This window comes from Ambystoma mexicanum, chromosome 3q (genome assembly GCF_040938575.1).
Source record: "Ambystoma mexicanum isolate Mex_15411 chromosome 3q, UKY_AmexF1_1, whole genome shotgun sequence".
NCBI lineage: Eukaryota > Metazoa > Chordata > Amphibia > Caudata > Ambystomatidae > Ambystoma > Ambystoma mexicanum.
Window position 1 is genome coordinate 263,065,085 of NC_090926.1, and position 22,586 is coordinate 263,087,670.

The window sequence follows — 22,586 nt, forward strand, 5'->3', positions numbered from 1 at the left end:
GGGTGCTGATTCTAACTGGGCACCTATGATGAACAAGCATGATAAGTGTTTTTAAGTGGCCAGACTGGCATATTTTGGATTTCTGGTGCAGTCAGGCTTTTTGCTGGATGTCTATGATAAAGCAACATGATAAAAGTTATTAGCTGGCTAGTCAGGCATATTTTGGTGCAGCTAGTCTGGCTATAATTGTACTGTGGCATAGCACTTTCTTACTGCCCATTTATGATAGAGCAAACATGATCAATGCTATAATGTGGCTAGACTGGTATATTATCTTGCAGTTAGTATAGTTATACTTTCTTACTGTGGCATGGCATTTTTCACTGGGCATGAAGGGTAATGCTTACATGATAAATGTTATTTCGAGTCTATAATGGGCGACATTGGTGCCACTACTTTGGGCATGTTTTCTTATTGTGACATGGCATTTTTAATGGCAAAGCGAGCATGAGTATGTTCTTACATGTGGATTTTACCATATTTTGGCAGAGCCAGCCTGGACATGTTTTCCTACAAGATCATTAATGGCATTATGCACAAAGCAAACAGAGTATGTTCTTATGAGGGAATACTGTCATATATTGGTGCAGCCATCATAGATGTGTATGGGCACAGCAGGTATTCAAATATATTTAGATTGAAATATATTCTGGGCAACACCATCATGGAAATTACTTTGCCTTGTGAAACGCTCCTGTGCACTATTGGTAACTTGCATCTATTGAATTATTTTCATGAGCTACTCTACAATATTCATTACATACTGTCTGGCTTGTTGCCCAATGGTTTACAGAGACTGTGCTGTATAATGCACAACTTCCACCTATTATTCATAAGGCTTTCTTGCGAGGAGAACCCGCACAAACCCCCTTTGGTTGGTTCTAGTTCCTTCGCTACGCTTGGTCACTCTGGCATATTTGTAGTAAATATTTACACCCCTCCAATTAAATAATTCATCACTGGATCTCAGAGTCCCATAATAGGTGTAATGAACTCACCTCATCCAGAAACCTCAAGTTGCCCGGTGGTAGTTGTGAGTACTTCACCCAGTCTTGTTGTTCATTTTCGTTTTGATTTCTTGCAATTTTGAATGGCAAAGCAGAGTATAGGACACAAAAAGCAAGGCTGAGGGAGTTTAACTCGCACTTGGTATGAGACCATTTGGCATTTGCCGGAATAGGACGATCAGTGGAAGAGGGCACACAGATGTAGGAGAACTAGTAGGGACATTCAACACTATCATAGCATTACCTCAACCCAAACTGAGGGCATTACTAGGTCAAGGCAAAAGAAACGGAAAGTGACCCTGAAAGCACATGGTGACGGAAGAAGGGCAGGCCTATGGGAAATGGGGAGATTCGCCCTCTGCAGGGTTTGTCAGATATTAGGCCCTGTCTGACATGTGACGGGCTCTACCATAGAACTACCGGGATATCTCCCTGCACCCGGATAGGCGAGTCTGCGACTGGCACGGGCACAGCGGCATCTCTAGAAACCACAATTAGGAGCGGCAAACCAGGGACAAAAATAGAACAATGGGCGGGGTGATGGCACTTCAAATAAGGGTCCACAGAGTACAACGGATTAAGTAAACATATATTTTACCAAGCTGATTAAAAAAGAGGTACTGTATGCGAGTTCAAACTAGGTTTAAGATAATAACCATTTTGCATTAAGTTCATGCCCACCCTAAAAGGTAATTCATGTTGAACAGTAGCAAAAGGCCCTCCAAAAAACCTTGAAAGTCATTTAATCTTAGGCGTGTTTTATGGTGTGTTTTTCACCATTTGTTGACCTAGCTTTAAAATAATGAAAAATTGCATAACAAGAGAAAGTAACAGCTTACAATCACCCCCCACTCTTCTCCTTCATCAGGTACCTTCAAGGTCAGCACCCTGAACGTCACCCAGCCAACCCTACACATTAAAACACCAACATGACAGTTCAATTGTCTTCCTTAAAGTGCCCACTCAGTGCTTTAAACAGATAACACATTACAATGTTCCATCTAACCCCGGTCCATTATTTAAAGCTGAACACTCATAATATCCTATTTCTGTACAGCGTTTTATGGCAGATAACTCCCTCCTGTAAGTATTTTTACCCACTTTAATGGTCATGTAAAGTGATCTTGTATTGCACACCTCTGAAAGTTATGGTCTTGTGGCATGTGGTTCTCTCAAGATAGAGTAAGGGGCGGTTATAGAGGAGAAGCAGGTACCAAACATGTGGCATTGATGAGTGCAGGCCGGAAGTACCCCAGCTCTGTGGGCTGGTATGGCTCTGTGGGTTTTGTGGCATTGAACCTTGGGCATGTGTTCTATCTAGAAGGGAAACTCAGGCTCCATTGAGGACACTGTGAGAGCTTGTGGCAGAGCACACACAGTGATAGAGCTACAGTTGGAGCAAGCCATGTGTGTTATAGGCCTAGTGTGTAGCTTAAAGGTGCTAGTAGATTGAAAGGTTGAAAGAGGTGGTTTGGGGGCTCCTGACGTGTCCTTTTAGAATGTTAGTGTTTTACTGACTCAGTAGAATTCACGTAGTGTTGTTATCCATCTTGATGAGGTTTTGTTACTGTTCTGGGTTCCATTGTATCATGATTGTCGGGAGGTGTCGGTATCTAATGTGTGATGCAGAGACTGACCTGATTGTGTTATGATCTCAAATTTGTTTTTGACGTGTTATGAACATGCTTATTTTACATGTCATTGAATGGGAGGTCTCTATTTCATCCTGGTTCGAGAGGATGGTGCTCTGATCAATCTTTGGCTATTGTGTTGTTAAAATCCTATGCGTGCATCCGTTGGAAGTTACAGGGCCATGCTGGGTCAACTGTGTGGTTCTAGTGGGTTTTACAAGGTGACTAGAGTAAATGTTCTGCCTGGTTCAGTCTTTGTAGGATGTGATGCTAGTTTTGTCGAGAGATTTTCTGAAGACTTGGTGATGCCTCCTCTGTGAAGAGTCGACTGGGCATTGCGTTACACAGATTAATTGATAGGAAAGAGGAGGATCTTTAAGGTACTCAGTTTATCACTTTCTGAAGGAGGAAGGGCCAAATCGACTCTGCCAGAATCCAAATGTGTAACTTCAGGTTGCACACAGATGACACAGGTGAACTCATAATTAGTTATAAATCACATTTCTTTCCGCAAGGCTCTCAAGACCTGGCTCTTCCCTTCTGCATCGTGACTGACCTAGCCCACCTCCAGGGTGAACTATCACGCCCACACAGGAAGGCGGGGGCACCTGATGAGACAATAAGGTGGTACCTAGCCCACTCGGAAAGGATCCCAGTCAGGCCTATGATATGCTCTGCAAAACCTCATGGTAACTAGATATCAGCATTGATTCACCGGTATGTGTAGCACTCCATCACTATGGAACATTGCTGTATCCCTCCCGGGGCACAGCCACCCACTCGCATACATCTGTAACTATCACTACTCGACTTCACAACCCACATCACCACTTCCAAAAGAATGACCACAAAATAAATTCGGTCCTGCTGTGCACATAATCAGTCTCTGTGATTCTGCTACTCTCCTGATAATCTGTCACAGCACCCATCCACTATTCTGATGTCCATGGGCTGCAAGCAGGGACCTCTCCACTCCTTACCTACCTTTGTGCTGGCTAAAAATGCACACACACATTTTAGACTCCTCCTTCACATCTCGGTCCTCCGAAGGGTGGTCATCCCACAATGCTTCAAGGCCATACCAATGGCAGTAGGAGCTATACAAATGCCATATGGCGTAAGATAACATAAATCATGCAGCCAGACATACTTGGTTTGAAAAAATCGGCACACACTACCCATGCACTGCAATCTCTATACTGGCTCCCGAGCAAAAAAGGTAATCTTTCAAACTTTGGTCATGGAGAACTCATAGGGCATTATTCAGGGCACCAAATACCCATGAAAACCCATGAAAAGTACAACCTTCTTAAGAATCCGAGGACCACTTTGGAAGGTATCAGTGAAGCATTTATTGAGGCATCTTTAAGTTTTATGAAGCTAATTCTTGGGTGCAGGTGGTTTAGCTGTATGGAAGAAAAGCATTGCCAAATATTGAAATTACAATAGAGGTGAGTGAGGTCTATAGGGTAGAGTGGGAGGGTGGGCAAGAAGGGAAAGGTGTCCGTTTAGGTGTAGCTTGCAATTTCTGTACCTATTCTGTTTGAGAGAAGCTTTCACTTGTACTGCCCATGCACTCACACTGCTGGCGCTGCACTACACAGCATTACTTCTGTGGGAGGTACTTGCAATAATCCTGCCTATGCAGCGATGAATATTTCCTGTTGTTAGCCAGACCCTTCTGCCCCCAGACTACCTTTAAAGGGTTAGCTTGCTTTTATATGTATTGTTATTGTGATAACATATTTGTAGTTGTGTGCCAATGGAGGGGTCGGGGGCAGAGGCGCTGCTATGGGGGCCCAAGGGGGCTATAGCCCCGGGTCTTTTAGTTGAAGCCCCGGATAGAAGCTCAAGGGCTACAACCAAAAGGCTATAGCTAGCCCCGAATCGCGCCAGTCCTGACATTAGCTTAACCACTGATCTTTTCCAGACCTAGCAACACCCCTAGTGTGGGGTCGACTAGTATGACCAGATAGGTACATGTCAACTAGACACCTATTTTCCTGCCCTTTTCCACTCCTGAAAATATCCTGCAGTCTGGAGAAATGGCTATATGGCCACAGAGCCTTCTGCCTTTTCTTTACACCATGTATAATATGGAGAAAGAAAGCTCTTGAGTTGTGAGCTGTAAGCTCTTGCTTTAAGCACACTTTATTCAGTATTCCTATACAGTCACTGTAGCTTTACTTTCAGACTCGAAAGCAAGCGCATAAGTACCAGAATGCAATGTGATAAGAACTGGTTGAGCATCTCACAATTGTCATGCACTAATCTGACTTATTCTTGCCACTGGGTTATGCATGGCATAGTCACCTGCTGGTAGTCGTTGTTTGATGTACATGGGGGACAGTGTCGCTGTGGCTGGAGATGAAACACTATTGGCTTGTAATCGAAGTATTTTAAAACATGAGAGTTGAAAAGACATTGTTTGGTTATTAATAATTAAAAGACAGCGCCTTTTCCCAGTTAACTATTAGGATAGGCCCAATATCAACCAAGAGGAACATTTTCTTCTTGAATACAGCAGTTTGACAAGCAACTATCTTTTGAAGTATACCCTGCGGTAAAACTTAAAGGTAAAACTTACAGGCGGGGGTACAACGATCACAAGACGTGTGTGGGTGGTAGTATGACAGAAAAATGAACAGTTTAAAGAAAACGGGTGGATTTTAGTTCAAGACGCATTTTTCACCTTGGAAATGTCTGTTTTGTTGTTTCTGTAAAATTGTAAGCTTCATAAACAATAACGTGCCCAGCATGTGGGAAGCCCACCTTTAACACGGATGGCCCCCATGCCAATGGCGTTCATGGTCCATCTAATCCCTTGGTACCTGTCTGAGGCAAGATGCAAAAACAGCCATCCAAACAATGAGACTGTAAACACGAGATGTGAGACTCCCGAAAAATGTTCCTTGGCAGAGGCAGGGCACCAACTATGGTGTGGGGGGTCACCACTGGGCCATTTGCCCCTCTTTACCCACCTGTAGAGACGCCTATGCTGGAGCAGAGGAGTGGGAGAAAAAAAACAGAAATCAGAAGCAATCGAAATATGACAAGGGTGGCGCCTGCTTTTTATTTTTATGTGTGACAATGGGTCCCTCATAACAGGAAGTCGCCTCACACCACAATGGACATTGACGTTATAACCGTTCACCCAATAGCGCTGGGGCACTGAACGCTGCCCGAACTCGGCCCCTCTTTCCACTCTGTGATAGCAGGAGAGGGGCCTTTTCCTGGTTGAGAGGAAGCCTGGAGGTCTTCACACAGCCAGGCAGAGCGAGGCCTCCCAGCGAGGCCTTTCCTGTTTTGCCCTTTCTCCAGGATCGTCACTGGAAACTCTTTCCACATGGAAAGGGCCAACTGCATCACGTGATGAGCCAGGACAGAAAACAAGTTCACGCCGCTTGATATTGGCACCAACGAGCCGGAACCCCAGTGCAGCAGCCCTTTTATGGACGTATACATATTTTTGCATGTTAATCCAGAGGCAGATGAGTACGTCCACGATGCAAGCACGGATCTGTCTGCTCGTTGAAGCAGACATTCGGGAAACTAGGGCCCAACTCGTTCCCCTGATACCAGCCTTCACACACAATCACATACACCAAGGCAGCAGGTGTGCAAATGTAGTCACTGATTTCTGGCCCTAATCCGGGCCATGGATCAAGCTTTCCCTCCCCCAGACCAGGGACAATCCCTGTGGAACCTCCACCCCACATCCCACAGGCCAGCTGGATAGGGAGGAGTGCTGTGCAAAATAAAATTGCTGATAACAGGAGATGTGCTACACCCTGGGGTCTTACCTTATCCATTCATAGGACACAAACACCAAGGTGGATTTTTTAGGAATCCCATCGGGAACCCTCTTTATTTATATAAACACATAAACCTTCTATAATACACATTTCTATCCCTCTAGATTTCCCACTGCTGGGAGTTCTTTCTAAAAAGGGATCTGCCCAGTCAGTCTATCCTTACTGAGAGGGGTCACAAGAAGTCCCACAGAACGAGATTGAGGAAAAAAGACCCCGCCCTACACAAGCATGAGGCCAGAAGATGCTATTCACCCCCTAGTCAGTGTGCAACAGCAATTATTGGGCGTATCTATGCGCAGAATGAGATTACCATAATAAACAGTCTTGGACCCAAATGTCTAGACAGACTCAAAGAATATGGAAAAGTACTACTTTATTATCAGTTCAATAAAGTAGGGCAATCTAACGAACAACGAATTGTAGTCACACACTCACAATGCAAATTGGTTACACAAAGGCTTTATACCTCAATATGCGTCTGCTATGATGTCATCCTATGTGGAAAATACTATTGGTTAGGGGAACATATCTACTTATAGATAAATTCTCTGTTTTAGCCCATTAGCGCTCAGACGCCGACAATAATTCCGCATTACCCTGTGATCACTTTATATGCTAACTTTCAATTGCAGCCATGTACTGCCTTGCCCATAACAGATTGTTTTATACATGTTCCAACTCCCTTTCTCAGGAGCGATTGTAGCGACCTCACAAACACAATGTCAAAGCAAACCAACAATTAGCCCTCTCACCCATGTTCCAAATGCCACTTCTTTTTCCATACTTATGCTGCATTTATCTACTGGTGACCACTTGTACCCTCCACATATGCACAAATGCTAATAGATGCCGACCCGAGCTTGCCTCCTAACTTTACTTAATTCAACCTAATGCATCAGTGCATTACCTGCCTGTGCTGGATTATTGAACCTAGCCTATGTGTCCATTGTGATTTGCATCAGTGCATTACCGGCCCGTGCTGGATTATTGTACCTAGCCTATGTGTCCATTGTGGCTTGCATCAGTGCATTACCTGCCCACGCTGGATTACTGTACCTAGCCTATGTGTCCATTGTGACTTGCATCAGTGCATTACCTGCCCACGCTGGATTATTGTACCTAGCCTATGTGTCCATTGTGATTTGCATCAGTGCATTACCGGCCTGTGCTGGATTATTGTACCTAGCCTATGTGTCCATTGTGATTTGCATCAGTGCATTACCGGCCCACGCTGGATTATTGTACCTAGGCTATGTGTCCATTGTGATTTGCATCAGTGCATTACCGGCCCACGCTGGATTATTGTACCTAGCCTATGTGTCCATTGTGATTTGCATCAGTGCATTACCTGCCCACGTTGGATTATTGCATTAAGCCCATGTGCCTAAATGGCTTATTGAACTCTTATCTCAGCCCACTCAGCCCCTACCATTATAATGCAGGCTCTCCTTATCACCATCATGTTCCCTTTTTGCATAGTTCCTAATGCCACACCTTGCACAAGAGGACAATTCAAGGTTGGTGAAGGATTAGCCAGACTAGGTTGTCAACGTCACTTCCCAATCCCCTGCCCTACTCCCTTCCTCCCCACACACCCCCCCTTCCCCACACTATCTTCTCACTCCTACATTACACCTGCCATCATCAAGAACGCAGCAACCTCAGATATGCCGTGCTTCAGTCCCAACCTGCCCACATACAAAAACATCCAACCTATTAGTATTAACAATAGGACCACACCCATCCTGGGTATTGAAAGACTCAATAGATGTATGTCTAGAACTAAAACGTCCCTACTAGCTACCTCACTCTCCACCACACCCAACACACTGACCAAACTAAACACCACGCCCATTAATTTCCAACACAAAAGCCTCCACAACTCACCTCCCAAACACCAAATTAAGACCAAAACCACTGATTTCTCCCCCATCCTAGGTAACACACCACCCCCTGCCCCCACCTCCACCCTTAAATGTGCACTTATCAATGCCCGTTCACTAGGTGCCCATGCAATTGATATCCATGACTTTATCGAGGACCAACATCTTGATATGCTGGTAGTCACTGAAACCTGGCTTCATCCAGCGGCAGGACCACTACTAGCCCTTGCTATTCCCCCGGGATTCAGCATCTTCAGAACAGATAGGACAAACACCCAAGGAGCTGGAGTCGCCATAATAGCCAAAACCACCCTGGAAATTAGAGACTGCCCAATAGAACAGATACAAGGCTATGAACTCCTACTAGTAAAGTATACTTCCAACCCCAAAGCCACTACCAACTTACTAGTGGTATACAGATCACCCAATAAAAATACACACCCCGATTTGGACATCCCACTACTTCTAACTCCTCGCATCAAGCCTAAAACTAAATGCATAGTACTCAGTGACTTCAACCTAGGATACAATGACCCCCTGGACTCTGATGCCTCAACCTTCTATACAGCTATGTCAGAAATGAACTTCGCACAACTGATAGACAAACCCACCCACTCCAAAGGAAGAACCCTGGACTGGCTTCTCACTCTTAACTCTCAAGTCGCCATCGACTCCATCCTCCCAGTCAAATTGTCAGATCATCTTGTAATCAACTTCACAATAAACAATGTTAGTACAGATCACATCACTCCCAAAAAACCAGACACCTTTGAAACCAGAAATATTAAAAAGCTCTCACCCGACAAACTCACTCCAGCCTTGAGTGCTGCTCTTGCCCATACGGTTCCAGGTACCAATAACGCTTCCTATCTAGCAGAACAATACCAACAATGCCTCACCCAAACTATTGATTTACTTGCTCCCATCACCAATAAAACCCACAGACCTGACAAACGATCCTGCTTTAGGTTTAATGAGGAACTTGTAGCCTTAAGACGCACAAAAAGATCACTTGAACACCTCCACAAAAAAAACAATACCCCAGAATCAGCATTAGCCTTTGCTGAAGCCAACAAAACATACAACTCAGCAATAATCACCCAAAAAGCCAATGCCTTTAACCTCTGTATTACTAATGCGTCCTCAGACAGTAAAGAACTGTTTACCATCCTTAGAAAGCTTGAAAACCCTTGCCAAACTTCAGCACCCACCACCTCTAGTAAAGACTGGTGCACCACTATACAAAACGCCCTCTCATCCAAAATCCTCCTACTGCAAAACAAGATTGATAGTAAAAAAACACTCCTAGCTGACAAAACACCACCCACCATATCAATGACCACATCTAATACCACTACTGTCCCAACATTTCAATTCACACCAGTTTCTAACAAAGAAGTATTTGACACCATAACGAAACTCAAAGCCTCCAACTGCAAAGAAGACCAATTCCCTTCCCACCTAGTGAAACTCTGAGCCCCCACCCTTACACCCATCATCACCGAATTCGTCAATGCCTCTTTCCTCACTAACACAGTCCTCACCAGCATCAAAAAAGCATGGGTGACACCACTTCTAAAAAATAAACATCCCTGGACCCATCAATACCCACCAACTACCGACCTATTACAACGGTACCATTTCTCCTAAAAACAATTGATAAAATAGCCTACTGCCAAATTCAGAACCACCTGGAACACCATCAACTGTTAGAAGACCGTCAGTCAGGATTCCGTCCCAACCATAGCACAGAGACAACCCTCCTTGATCTAAAGATCCAAATGGATGCCACTAGAGAAGCAGGTAAACTATGTTTACTAATGCTCCTGGACCTCTCAGCGCCCTTTGATCTGGTTGACCACGATAAACTTTGTAACACTCTAGCGAACAATTTCAACCTAGCTCAGAACGCCACCAACTGGATCAAATCATTCTTGGCAGACAGGACCTCCAGAGTATCCATCGGCAAAGAATCAGCAGACCCGGTGCCAGTCGCTGCAGGTGTGCCCCAAGGTTCTTGCCTATCCCCCACTCTGTATAATGCCTATACTAAGTTACTATTCGCAGCTTTGGATGCCATGGGTGTCATCTATACTAACTTCGCCAATGACACCCAAATCCTCATTCCACTCTCAGGTAATCACGCACAAGACTCACTCCTGGTTAACCAAATTTACTCACTCATTCAAAACTGGATGGCCAGTAATAGCCTTTGTCTCAACGACGACAAAACCGAGCTCATCATACTAGGCTCCTCCATCAAAATCGATTCCCTTGAGCCCGCTTTCAAATCATTCACCATCGATGGCACCATAATCCCCGTTCTTAAACAAGTCAAGACCCTTGCCTTTTACCTAGACGCAACACTATCCATGTCTAAACAAGTAAACACATTAGCCTCGTCCACCTCTTACACTGCCAAACTCATCTCCCATATCCGCATATTACTCTCAGCTAACAACTGCGTTACTCTAGCCAGAGCACTCATACTGCCTAAGCTAGACTATTGTAACATCCTGTTCCTTGGCACTTCCAAAGCCAACATAGCCAAACTTCAACTCATGCAGAACAAGGCCCTCAGAGAAGCCCTAGGCATCAAAAGATCTGAACATATCTCTAACACCAGAAGAGACCAACACTGGCTCCCTATCCAAGCCAGAATCTTATTTAAAGCCCTGAGCATCACTCACAAATGTATGGCCAACAAAGCACCTAAATACCTCAACAATACAGTCATGAAGAAGCCCAAGACCAAACTCCTCAGATCCAATAAAAACGCATACCTTGAAACCCCCAGATACAAAAGAAAGAAAGCAGGGGGCAGTAGCTTCAAAATACTGGCTCCCAGACATTGGAACGCTCTACCCTCCCACATTAAGAACGAAACATCCCTCCCAAAATTCAAAAGCTCTTTGAAGACTTGGTTATTCAACAAGTACTAACTGAACCAGAGCACCAATCTGCTCCAATTGACTGTACATAGCTGACTATTTTGTATATTGTTGTATATTATTGACTGTTTATTCCTGTGTACTTCTGTGTTCGCATTTAAGATTTAATTCCCCCATTGTCTGTAACTACGCCGTGATACCCCCGGGTCTGGGCGTATAACAAATGTAATAAAATAAAAATAAATAAAAATAAATAGAGTCTATAAGTGTTAGTAACTTTATTGGCTGCTCCTTCCCTGGTAGGCAACCCTCGAACCTCCCTCTAACTACATATAATACAGGTTATAACAGTATAATAGTAGCGGACTGGCTCATGCAACATTGTATGCTTCATTGCATAGGCCCTCATGATAGATTGGCATCCACTCCCAACCTTGGACACTCAGATCACTAGCAGCACGTAAGCAAAACGAAACTCAGGTGCAGAGAATGCCAGACTACTACACACTCGCCCAATTAGTCCATCATCTCTCATCGGTCAGGCCCAACCAATGCCTCTTCTTTGTAGTTGACCTTGCGGGCTGTTCGCTTCTCAGGGACTTTTAAGGGAGTGTAGATACACCACTGTCTTCGCCTGGAGCTTAATGAATAGGCCTTATTTTCGAGTTCTGAATCACATGTAGGGAGACCAAGATTTTGTCCATTACAACCTCTTATTTACTATTTAATTCAATTAAGATGGGAGTCATTACTCCTCTTGGCCTCTGGAGGCTTGGTTGCTGTACCTCACATAGGCATTTCTGCATCTTTTATTGTCAATACTTGGCACTTGTAAATGTTAATTAATTTATTTAATCAAAGTGAAATATGTCCTGCGTACGTTGTACACCCTCGTTACCTCCCCTTGGACCCTTCAGTAGCTTCTCCTGTGGTATCCTTGATCTCTGGCCAGCAGCTATTCTTTGTTCATGCATGAATTTGTACTTCCAGCCTCTATCAGCTCTGCATCTCTGGTCTCTCTCCTTCAAACTCTTTGCTTACTATTATTGAGAGCCGGCGTCCATCTTTTCAACATGGCCGCTTCACCTGTGTTATGTTTTCTACTGCAGCAAGCTTCTACAGGGCTCATCTACCTTGCATTTCTGCGTATACACATTCACTACTCATCTGGTTACTTATCTACTTTGTATATATGGTTTCTTCTTACTTGTACGTATGTTTACTCTTGTATCTTTAGTTACATCTTCATTCTTACATATTCTTATATTGCTTCAGTGTGTCGTATCTTCTCCCTATGACATCACTTTGCACCTGTCAGATCTTCTTTCCAACTCCTCGATTTTCAGTGGTGCCTGCAAATCTCCTGCTACCACCTCAGTACGAGGTTAAGTTTGATACGGTTGTCTGAGTCCATAACGTCTCTCATAGACTCGATGCGGTATTGGGTTCATATCTGGTGTCATCCACAGTCTCTTCCTGTTATTCATCCAGTATGACGATGGTGAAGGGGCTGAGTCTTTCAGTGACGTACATGTCTGCTCCTCTACAGCAGCCTCAGGCAGGCTGCCACTTCCCTCACTTCTCTCACGCCAGTGTACACAACCCCTCTATCCCTTCTACTTATCACTAGAATCCTACACCTAAATAACACTGCCCCTACATAATAGTCTTATTTTAACACTAACCTACTCTAAACATACTCCCACCTATAAACATGCACTAAATAGAAACCCAAGAACTATAAATACCGTATACATTTAAATAAATATACACACATAACACAAACAACATATAACATATAGTATATCATGTCACCTAGGGGTGACTGTTGCAGCCAGCCACCTATTTTCAATACCTTCATGGCTGCTGTCATGGTGTTTGAATTTGACCCAGATGAAAGGTGGCTTGCTCACCAAAATCTGTTTCTTCTGTGGCCAATCTGCAGGGCCGCCCGTATACCCCATGGGATACACTGTGCTTTTTGGCAGCCCCCATGGTCTGGGGGGGTGTCCAACATCACTGCCAAGACCCAGGGCCACTGTACCATCTTCTGGGTGGCCCTGTGCCCCATTGTGCTGCCCACAATGGCCTCCATGTCTGCAGCGCCATAGTGGCTTCCCTGCCTTCACCCCCCTTGCCACCTGGCATACGTGGCCCGGGAAAACCTTTCAGCTGGGTCTGACTCGCCATCTGATGATGAACCCGTCGGGTTTGGCCACCGGGCGCGCTGACTGCAGCCATGGCCCCATGAATGCCAGGGCTGCTCCGGGCACGCAGCCTGACCCACGGTAAGAATGGCAGGTCATCCAACACAGGGCACAACCACGCTATGGGCCTCATTACACGGTAGGTGCTAAACCATGGTGCTATTAGCACCATGGTCCATGCCGGTAATTTACCGAATTACCACCCCATTCCGAGGTTGGCGGGGCGGTAATTCCCCATGCCACCATGGCCCTTCCCCATTTCCATTTTTGCCCCATAGGGCATAATGGGAATGGGGAAGGGGCTAATTACGGTTCCGCAAATTGCGGTACTGTAATTAGCACCAAGGTCCCTTTGTGGGTCCCTACTTTAACGGCTAGTCTACCTCGTAGTAACGCGGTAAGGGTTAACGGTCACCGGTAGCATTACCGGTGACCGTTAACCCTTACCGCCTTCCGTGTAATGAGGCCCTATGTCTTTAGGCCCCAAGGGGCCACTCGAGGTTGTGCCCCCCTAGGTGCCCAGCTTTGGACAAGGGAGCTTTTCTCTTTTTGTTTTCTAAAAACCCTGGTGTATGGGTCTTTATTTCTAGGTTTCCCTTAGGGGACAATCATGTAGGCCTATCTAGCCGAGCCCTATTTGGCTCACGTTCCACACAAATCCTTCACTGATCTGATACTTCATACACACTTGAGGCGAGTAAGTGCACAAGAGACATATCATTAAAATGGTGAAACCTTTATTATATATCAGTAAAATGCGCCACAATTCTAGTACACATCTGCTCCTCCTTCGTTACTTCCCTGCTACCCATGCATCATGTCTTGCCCAACATGAACGTTCCGAAGACTATAACACACAAAAACACAAATAAAGGCAGCACCTGCCTTTCAGTCTATTTCTTCGATCCATCTGCAGGGCCTCCTGACGTTCCCATGGGTCACCTGGCGCCACCGATGGGGTCAGCTTCTTCTAGCGGGTTGCAGGTGAAGCTGGCACCATGGGTTCATCACTTCCCTGTGTTCAATTGAATGGTGCATCTCTCGCCTCGCCCTGCAAATGATTCATATGCAATGAGTTTCTAATAATGTACATGGTTAGGACTATTTTCTTTTTTTTATTAATGTGATACCGTTTATAAATAAACTGTACACATACAATTCATTAAAATTGATTTTCACATAGTTAATTCATCAACTCATAATAAGATCATAGTATGATACCCAAAAATTACAAAAATTAATAGCAGGACACCTAGTCGAAATCATTACTAAAGACAAGATTAGCAAGTTATGGCCAATTAAATATAATGCACTTCAGCTAAGGAACCTTGTCAGTAGTAGTTCAGATAGAGATCCCTAACAGGCCTTCATTGACTAACCAGACATTGTACATTGCAATAAAAACCTTAATGTTAATTATATTGATACTACGTCACCTAAAGATTGTCTCCGCAGTATGTTTTCTGCAGTGTGCGTAACTGCCATATTGAGCGCTATATGTTGTTGACATCTTAGGAACTTAGTCAACACATGTTTCCATGTCTCAGTGAGTTCTTTATTCTTACATAATCGGCAGAAACCCTCAGGAAATGGGAGCTGATTAATTATTCCAGTAGTTGCAAGCACCGGCAAATGGTTAAGCGTGACTAATATTATAAAACGTCTTAGCCTAACCGCCAGGCATAAGTTTAGCTATAACTGTGGCTTTTTAAAAGTATATAACATATACTCACAAAGTGGTAGCTCTTTAGACCTTCAAGGTGGGCGTAGTTTTCCAGCCAGTTCCATAAATCAACTTTTTTTAGATAAGGAACACTTTGCTGTTAGAGAAAATCCCCCACTTTGTGAGTTCCAGCCTATCTCATTTAGATAGTTGTCCATGTTATTTTTTAGGAGCGACCTCCCTTTTCCCTTAAAAATGTTGTGTTGCATGGATGACAATAGCTGACTACCCGAGATGTTCAACGTGTTTAGTTACAGTTCTGCCCTTTTCTTGAGCACTAGAGATTTTAACGATTGCAGCCCCAGTTCCAGTCTAATTATTGCCATAGGGATGCAGGTAGGAAGGCCCAAGATCTTTTTCCAATATTTGCCTTCAACTACCTGCAACCATTTAAGATCGACCGACTGTAGGGTTACCAGACCATATGTGATCATAGGTGCTAGAACCTGTTGGTACAATAATCGAGCGGCCCAAACAGTGAATCCACTGTGGCTGATAGTAAAATGGTGTACCATGGCAGTAATTCGGGCAGCTGTAATCATTCTGGCTTGTTTGCACTCGAGATAATCCCCCTTAATTTCAATTTCTATTCCCAAGTATTTATAATTCAGAGTGTATAGGATCTCTGATTCCTGTATCATTAATCTGGTGCATGCAATCTTTGTGTTTGTAAACACCATCAATTGTGTTTTCTCCAGGCTGATTATAAGGCCATTCCTTTTGGCATAGCGCTATAGTGCTTCTGCTGATCTGCGTAAACCACAAAAATGTGTGGTCAAGAATGACCAAATCATCCACATATGCAAGGACGCGGCAGTGTTCTTCTCCAATTAATGAAGGACAGTTGTGTACAACATCAATTGCTGCCGGTAGATCGTAAACAAAAAGATTACACAATGTTGGCGCCGTGACGCAGCCTTGTTTGACACCGCCATTCTGCTCAATTTGAGCAGTCATGTTCCCCTGAGAGTCTAGTGTGAGGAAAACTGTGTTATTTTGGTGAAGAAGCCTACGAAAATAGAATAGTCCTTGTGGGCATCCTAATGACTCTAGTTTCCACCACAGTATTTCCCTTTGAGTTAGGTCAAAGGCCACCTTAAAATCAACATAGAGCGCATACAGAGGAGGGTTACCAGTTTTCCTGCCGTTAGTGCGCAAGGTATCCAAGATGATCAGGTTGTGTCTAGTAGAGTGTCCCAGCCTAAATCCACTTTGGAAGCGATTTAACACTCCCTCCTTGTAAGCCCATGCTTGAAGTTCGTCTAATAGAATGCTGGCAAAGAGCTTCCCAGTACAGTCAAGCATAGATAATAATCCATAGTTGCCAGGGTCAGTCTTATCTTCCTTCTTGTATACTGGTATTAGTGTAGCCCTCTGCCAAGATTTTTTATTTTTTCTCTCGAGCATAATTTTTTCGAAAAAAATCTTCAGTAGTTCTGCCCAAAATTCCGGTTTGCATTTTAGTGCAATATTAGCAAGAGCGTTCGGTCCCGGAGCTCACGACGATTTAAATATTTAATCTTGGCAAGGAGCAAGTCAGCTGTAACTTCAAAGGGTGGACAGGGAGGAACAGCGTTTTCTAATGTCTTACCCATTTCGATAGTTGGAATATTACGATCCACCAGAAATCTTTCCGATCTATGCGCTCCAATGGTATTAATCAGGGCGGTTTCCTTATTACCCCTGGCATCCCCAATAATGACCATATATTTCTTAGTACACAGGATTTGTACCGTTGCCTGCCATTGTCTAAGCTTCTTTAGATTTTTTTTTATCTAGGCTCTGAACTTCCCCTTAAATAGTTTACAGGCAGAGAGATATGATTTAATTGTAGGGCATGTTTTCTTAGCCCTTCCAATCTCAGATCTAAGCAATCTTTTGGCATCTCTAATTTCTCTGTCATATGGATTTCTTCTGGTGGACCGTTCATAGCAATACCGTTGCCAGTTGTGGTGTGGGTATTAGCAAGTGATGGAATCCAATTTTCGATATTATCAATAGACATCACCCAGAATAAACTAAAATCCAAATAACATTCAGCTGACAGTGCATCAGCCACTTTTAGGATGTTCTTTTCGGACCAGCAGATAGTGTAATGGCATGGTCAGCCGTTATGTCCCCCATAGGTTTCACATACTGGCTAACTTCATCCGAAGTTATTGTTAATCCAAGTGATGCATGGTCACTCCGTACATTCTTGGACACCTCCATATCCTTTACACGCATCGCTATTTCAAGGGTAACAAACATGTAGTTCAGTGTACTCCTAGATCGACCATTCTCCCAGGTTTCTTTACATGGAGAATCACTGTGAGTTCTACCATTTATCATTTCCATATCCCACATTTCAAAGAAACTAAACCTCGGGATCTTCAGTCGTACGAGTCCTTATACTCTTCGGTCTTAACTGGGCATTACTCATTGTCCCAGCCCCCCCTATCATATCACAAAATCCCCCACAATAATTACAGATTTATTTTCCTGATTCAACGTCCAGTTTATCAATATATTGTGGAGCATTTCCTGTATATTCTCACTCTGTGTAGATCCCGGTGGGCTATAAAGGCTTAGCAACAGCATTTTCTCTGATATACCTTCAGCTGGAATGTCTAGCTCAACAGCAATAACAAAATCATCTAATTTAGTGTCAATGCGGTACGATTTTACATTATGTCGAACACCAACAATGAATCCCCCATACGGTCTACCCCGCCCGTGCACCATTTTTTGCAGGCGATTGGTATAGTGTGTAGCCATTCAATACTATCAGGGCAGTGAGCCATGTCTCCAGAAGGCAAATGCAGGTATGGTTAGTTATATAGGACAGCAAGCCTTCAGGAGAAAATAAATGGCTGAAGCCCCTGCAGTTCCATGAGTAGATTGAGCAACCTCATTTCCTATGTAGTACCACTGGAAGGGGCTCAGCCAACCATTGTAGAATATTTTGAATGTCGGTCATCTGGACCTCCTTCGCTAGTGGTAACTGGGGCACGCTGGGCCTGATCTTGGGTTCTGCTGCCATTCTCCTTGGGCATTCTAGGTCTTCTTTTTCTGGGTCAGCATCAATTTTCACGTCAGCCTCTAGTAGATTCTCTTTATACATACGCATCATTTGGGCGGTTGCCAGGAATTTACAGTGGATAGCCGATACGCTGGTATTTAGGCCATTGAGTGGTTCTACATACCCAAAGTCTTCAGATCTCAAGACTCTCAGCTGTGCAACAGAATACAGTCTGGTCAATAATTCAGTTCTCATAGCCAATCATGGTCATTGTTCTGATATAGAGTCTTAATAATACAAACACAGCTATTAATTGGTACTGGCTTCAGTCCGTTACCCATTGATGATGGTATTGAGATTTCCCTTGGCAGGGGAATTGATCTTCTACTGCTGGTTGTGGAAGAAATCTTGTCTGCTTCCTGCTCAAGTTGCAATGTAATAAGTTCAGGTAGTTCTTCCTCTTTGTCTATTGATTCCTTATCCTTCTCGGGAATGAGCCAACTTGTAAGACGCCCATCCGCGAGCATCTTTCTTCTTGTTTTGTTTTGTGTTTTTGTCCGGTTGTAGCGTCTCCGTGAGTGGGGATGCGACACTACAGGGCCGTTTCCTCATTGCCGCCCTATTTGCTAATCTCCGTTGTTTGCGGGAGAAGTATATCACTGAATTGTTTGTCAGATTGAGATCTGGTTCTGGATTCACAGTTGGTTCACTAGTCATCCGAATTCCTTCAGAAAGATTATTCTCAGCCTCCTCAATGAGGTTTATATTAGGTGCCTTAAGCGATGCAAAGTTTATTGTATTCTCCAATATTGGCCACACATTATAAGTAAGATCTTTAGTGCAAATTGCAATGAGGCCAGTGATGACTATATCTCAACCAAAGCGTTAGGGCATGAAAAAGGGTCAATATTTAACTCTGTTTCTGAGATAACTGGGTGTGCGGCCAGATTTGGAGATACAGATAGTCTGTCTGTAGTTATCGTAGACTGTAGATGTTCTTTCATTGTCATTCCCTGGGCACCATTCTCGACAGGATTAACTAATGCAGGAGTCATCGATCTTTGCATCGACAAGCACATGTCTAGGAGGGAATTATTATTAATCTCAACCTCGTTCGACCTGTCTTGGGTGTTACTGCCATTTAAGCTGGTTCACTCCCCTTTCTCAGATATACTCAAACTCTCCTGCGTTTGTGGATTAGGCGAGAAAAAGGATGTAATCGCGCCTTTACTAACTGGTGCTTGCTTTTTCAGTTTACTTTTACACCCAACTCTCTCATGCCTTTCTTCTGGTTCTTTCATACTTTTCCTTCACAAGTTGTAGTTTGCTTATTGAGCAATTTTTTGAGTTAGCATATTCACTCTTTTGAATTTTCCTGCAGGAGGATTACATTTTCCAATTTTACTAAATAAGTTACAGACCCACAAAAGCTTAACAAGTAGTGGACTAAGTGGCGCCGTAAATTAGCTGCACGGTTAGAACTCACTGCTGTTGAAAGCGATTCTTGTGTGAATTACTGAGACCAAAGGAATCTCTCCTGCAGTCTCCCGGTTTTACTAGTATTCACAAACTATCTGACCAAACACCACTGTTGATAATGGCAAGTGGTTATTAGCTTCTCTCAGAAGCTGGCACATCCCTACATGAGAGGGACGCCTTTGAAGTGTCACATTTGAACAGTTTTCTTGGCATTTCCCTTGAACCTGTCCACTGAAACGTTCGACTGCAACCACAGTTGGGTGACTTTCTGGTGTCAGAAATGCATGTGATCTGCGAATTACTGAAAATCCATTCCTTGGCACTTTTGTCAATTTGAGGAATAGGAATCCCGTATGCCGAGAATATCTTATCAGACATCAGGAGTGCGCATCCGCCGAGGTGGACGACACCGATGGGGTGTCGGGAGAGCTTGAATATTCATCTTGAATAGTTAGCCAGGACTGGCCTGCATGAAGTGGACTGAAGAAATGTGCTGCCACCACCTTTCATGGGGTTGTTCATTTTGGTTTGGGCGGGGCCTTTCTTGCAATGCTCTGACAGACATGATCGGACTGCACCATTTTGTCAAGGGTGGGAACCCACACCTTTTGGCACGTGAGCAGTTTGTCGGCCACTTTACCACAATGGCCCTCGTGGGCATTGGGGAAGGGGCTTCAATCCTTCTGCCTTTTCTGGGAACACAGTCTTGAGGGCAGGGCTCTCCTGCCATGCGTGCAATTCTCCCAGTAGAGAGTCTCACTCTCCTGTTGGGAGAAAAGAAACTCTGGCAGGATTTGGTGGGCTCCACAGGTCAGTCAGCATTACAGTGACAGTATGTAAGGGTGACTGAATACTCGCTGAGATTTGCTCTAATGAACTTTGAAAACAAGTAGGACCAATAGCCCTACATAAGCTAGGTCCTAAACTCAGTAGTTCCTGTAGTGCAGGTGCTCCTGCAATGAATCCGAATTCCCCAAAATGAGTCTCGTAGTTAATTCCCTTTATAGGAGGGAAATGCCTTATCCCCCAAAAGAGATCCCAAAAGCATCAATAAGGTCAGTGCATGTCCTGGGAAAGAAAGATGTTCCAACACATCAGAAGAATTAGTTCTCCTACTTCTGCAGGCTCTGCAACTACATTGCTGGGACATTCACTAGTGGCAAATTTAAAAGGGTAGTTTGATCAGAAATTGTATTGGGCCAATCGACCAGGCATGTATTTTAGAGCATACATCGATCGGTCTTAAAAAAAATTCCAATGCAATTTACCAGAGTTTTTCTCATTTTAACAAATGCGAAAACGACGGGTCGGGTACCGCCACGATGTGCTAATCTTATCTGTTGATCCATCCCCCTAAATTCAAGTGCCCTTGCGGCACTAATTCAGATCACTTGCCCCTAATGCTGACATCATTAGATGCTCACGCCCCATTTCACAACCTCAATGCACGTCTCATGTCAACATCCTCTGTGCGCAATTTATTGCCGTTTCTCCATGGAAATGCCAAGATGCCTCGTTCCTCGAGAAGTGTAAACAAACCCTTTCTGATAACATAACGTAGGAGTTTCTTTTTCCTTCGTGTCAGTGTATTTAATTTCAAGCTTCCCTGACTTGTTTCTGCTCTGTTCAGCTATCTGCCAAGTACGACACACTGAGAACCGGTACTTATACTGCCCAAAATGAATTAACTCAGTAATTGCTTAATGGACACATGTATTTACCAAACCATATTTAAACATGTGTCCTTGCGAGCCTTTAAAGTTTGAGCCTATTTATCTTGTCTTTTCACAATGTGTTTTTGTAACATTGCTGTTTCTTTGCTTGTCTTTCTGTAACATTCAATATAAATGGGAAACCTCTTTTCTTGAGTGTATACAAACAAACACGTTTTTATTGACCTCACTGTTGATTCTGTGTTTCTTCACTATTTGGAAACAAAAGCAACTATTCCGCCCTAAATGTAGTAGCCCAAATATTCAGAAGAGGAAATTCTTGAAAGAGGAAAAAACTTGAGACAATGTGGAATCAGATGAAAGTCATGAGAATCAATCACCGGAGCCTGAACCCAGTCACAACAAAGACATTTCCATCTGGTGTACCCGCCATCGTTGTGCACTTATGCCTACCCTGCAGGAGAACTGCTATTGCTGAGAAAACTGGCTGCTTTACCTAAATTGCCGAAGTAGAGACACCACGCCATGCGTTACCAAGCTGCATGACTTCAGAGCCGCCTGCCTTATAAGATCTGTGTTGCGAATGATGATGGTCCTTATGCACGAACTTCAAGCTACAGTTCGCCCTCGTAATCCAAGTAACGAGTAAGTTCACGCTATATATGTTTTGTGTTTGATGAGCAAGACGGCTAACATAATATGTTGTTCCCCTACATCAATATAACTTTGATGGATCACTGATGAAAGAATTTTTCTGTAAATTGAATGAAAAACTCATTCTAATCTGAAAACAAAGTGTTCATCTTTAGATTTATCCTCCGAACAATTTAGTTTCTTTCACTTGGAAGTATCTCCCAAACTGTTTTTGCCAGAATGTGCGTTCACATTTTTTAATTGATCCCTACTTGAAATTACAAGTAGTGCCAGTACTTTGGCCAGAAAGGTACTTTTTAAAGCATAATAATGCATTACATTTTACAATGTATTGCAAACAAAACAAATGCAATTATTTGGTTCATTCAAGTAAACTATTTCTGTATCTCTTACACAGGTGGTACAGACTTGTGGCATATCGTGCCTTTGCATGATTGATTCATGGAAGACTGGGATTTCGTGTTCAACAAGTAATTACCTGCCTGTGTGATTCGAGCCATTCATGATGAATTCCCCAGTCACCATGGATAATTCTGTGGATTTATACAGACAGTACATCAATCGCAGTAGTATAATTTCTAGTGGCATTGCCATCCACTATACCAAACTAAATAAAACAATT

General features: G+C 43.7%; 1 long non-coding RNA gene across 1 annotated transcript in view; it reads right to left on the reverse strand.

Annotated features, from left to right (window-relative positions):
• Positions 1-14,158: 14,158 nt before the first annotated feature.
• The window catches only part of LOC138581845 (uncharacterized), a 118,194-nt gene continuing 109,766 nt past the window's right edge, over positions 14,159-22,586 (reverse strand). Inside the window, exons 2-3 of the long non-coding RNA XR_011304817.1 lie at positions 22,443-22,571; positions 14,159-14,485 (exon numbers count right to left, since the gene is read on the reverse strand). This is a non-coding gene — a long non-coding RNA (uncharacterized lncRNA). The remainder of the gene's footprint in view (positions 14,486-22,442; positions 22,572-22,586) is intronic.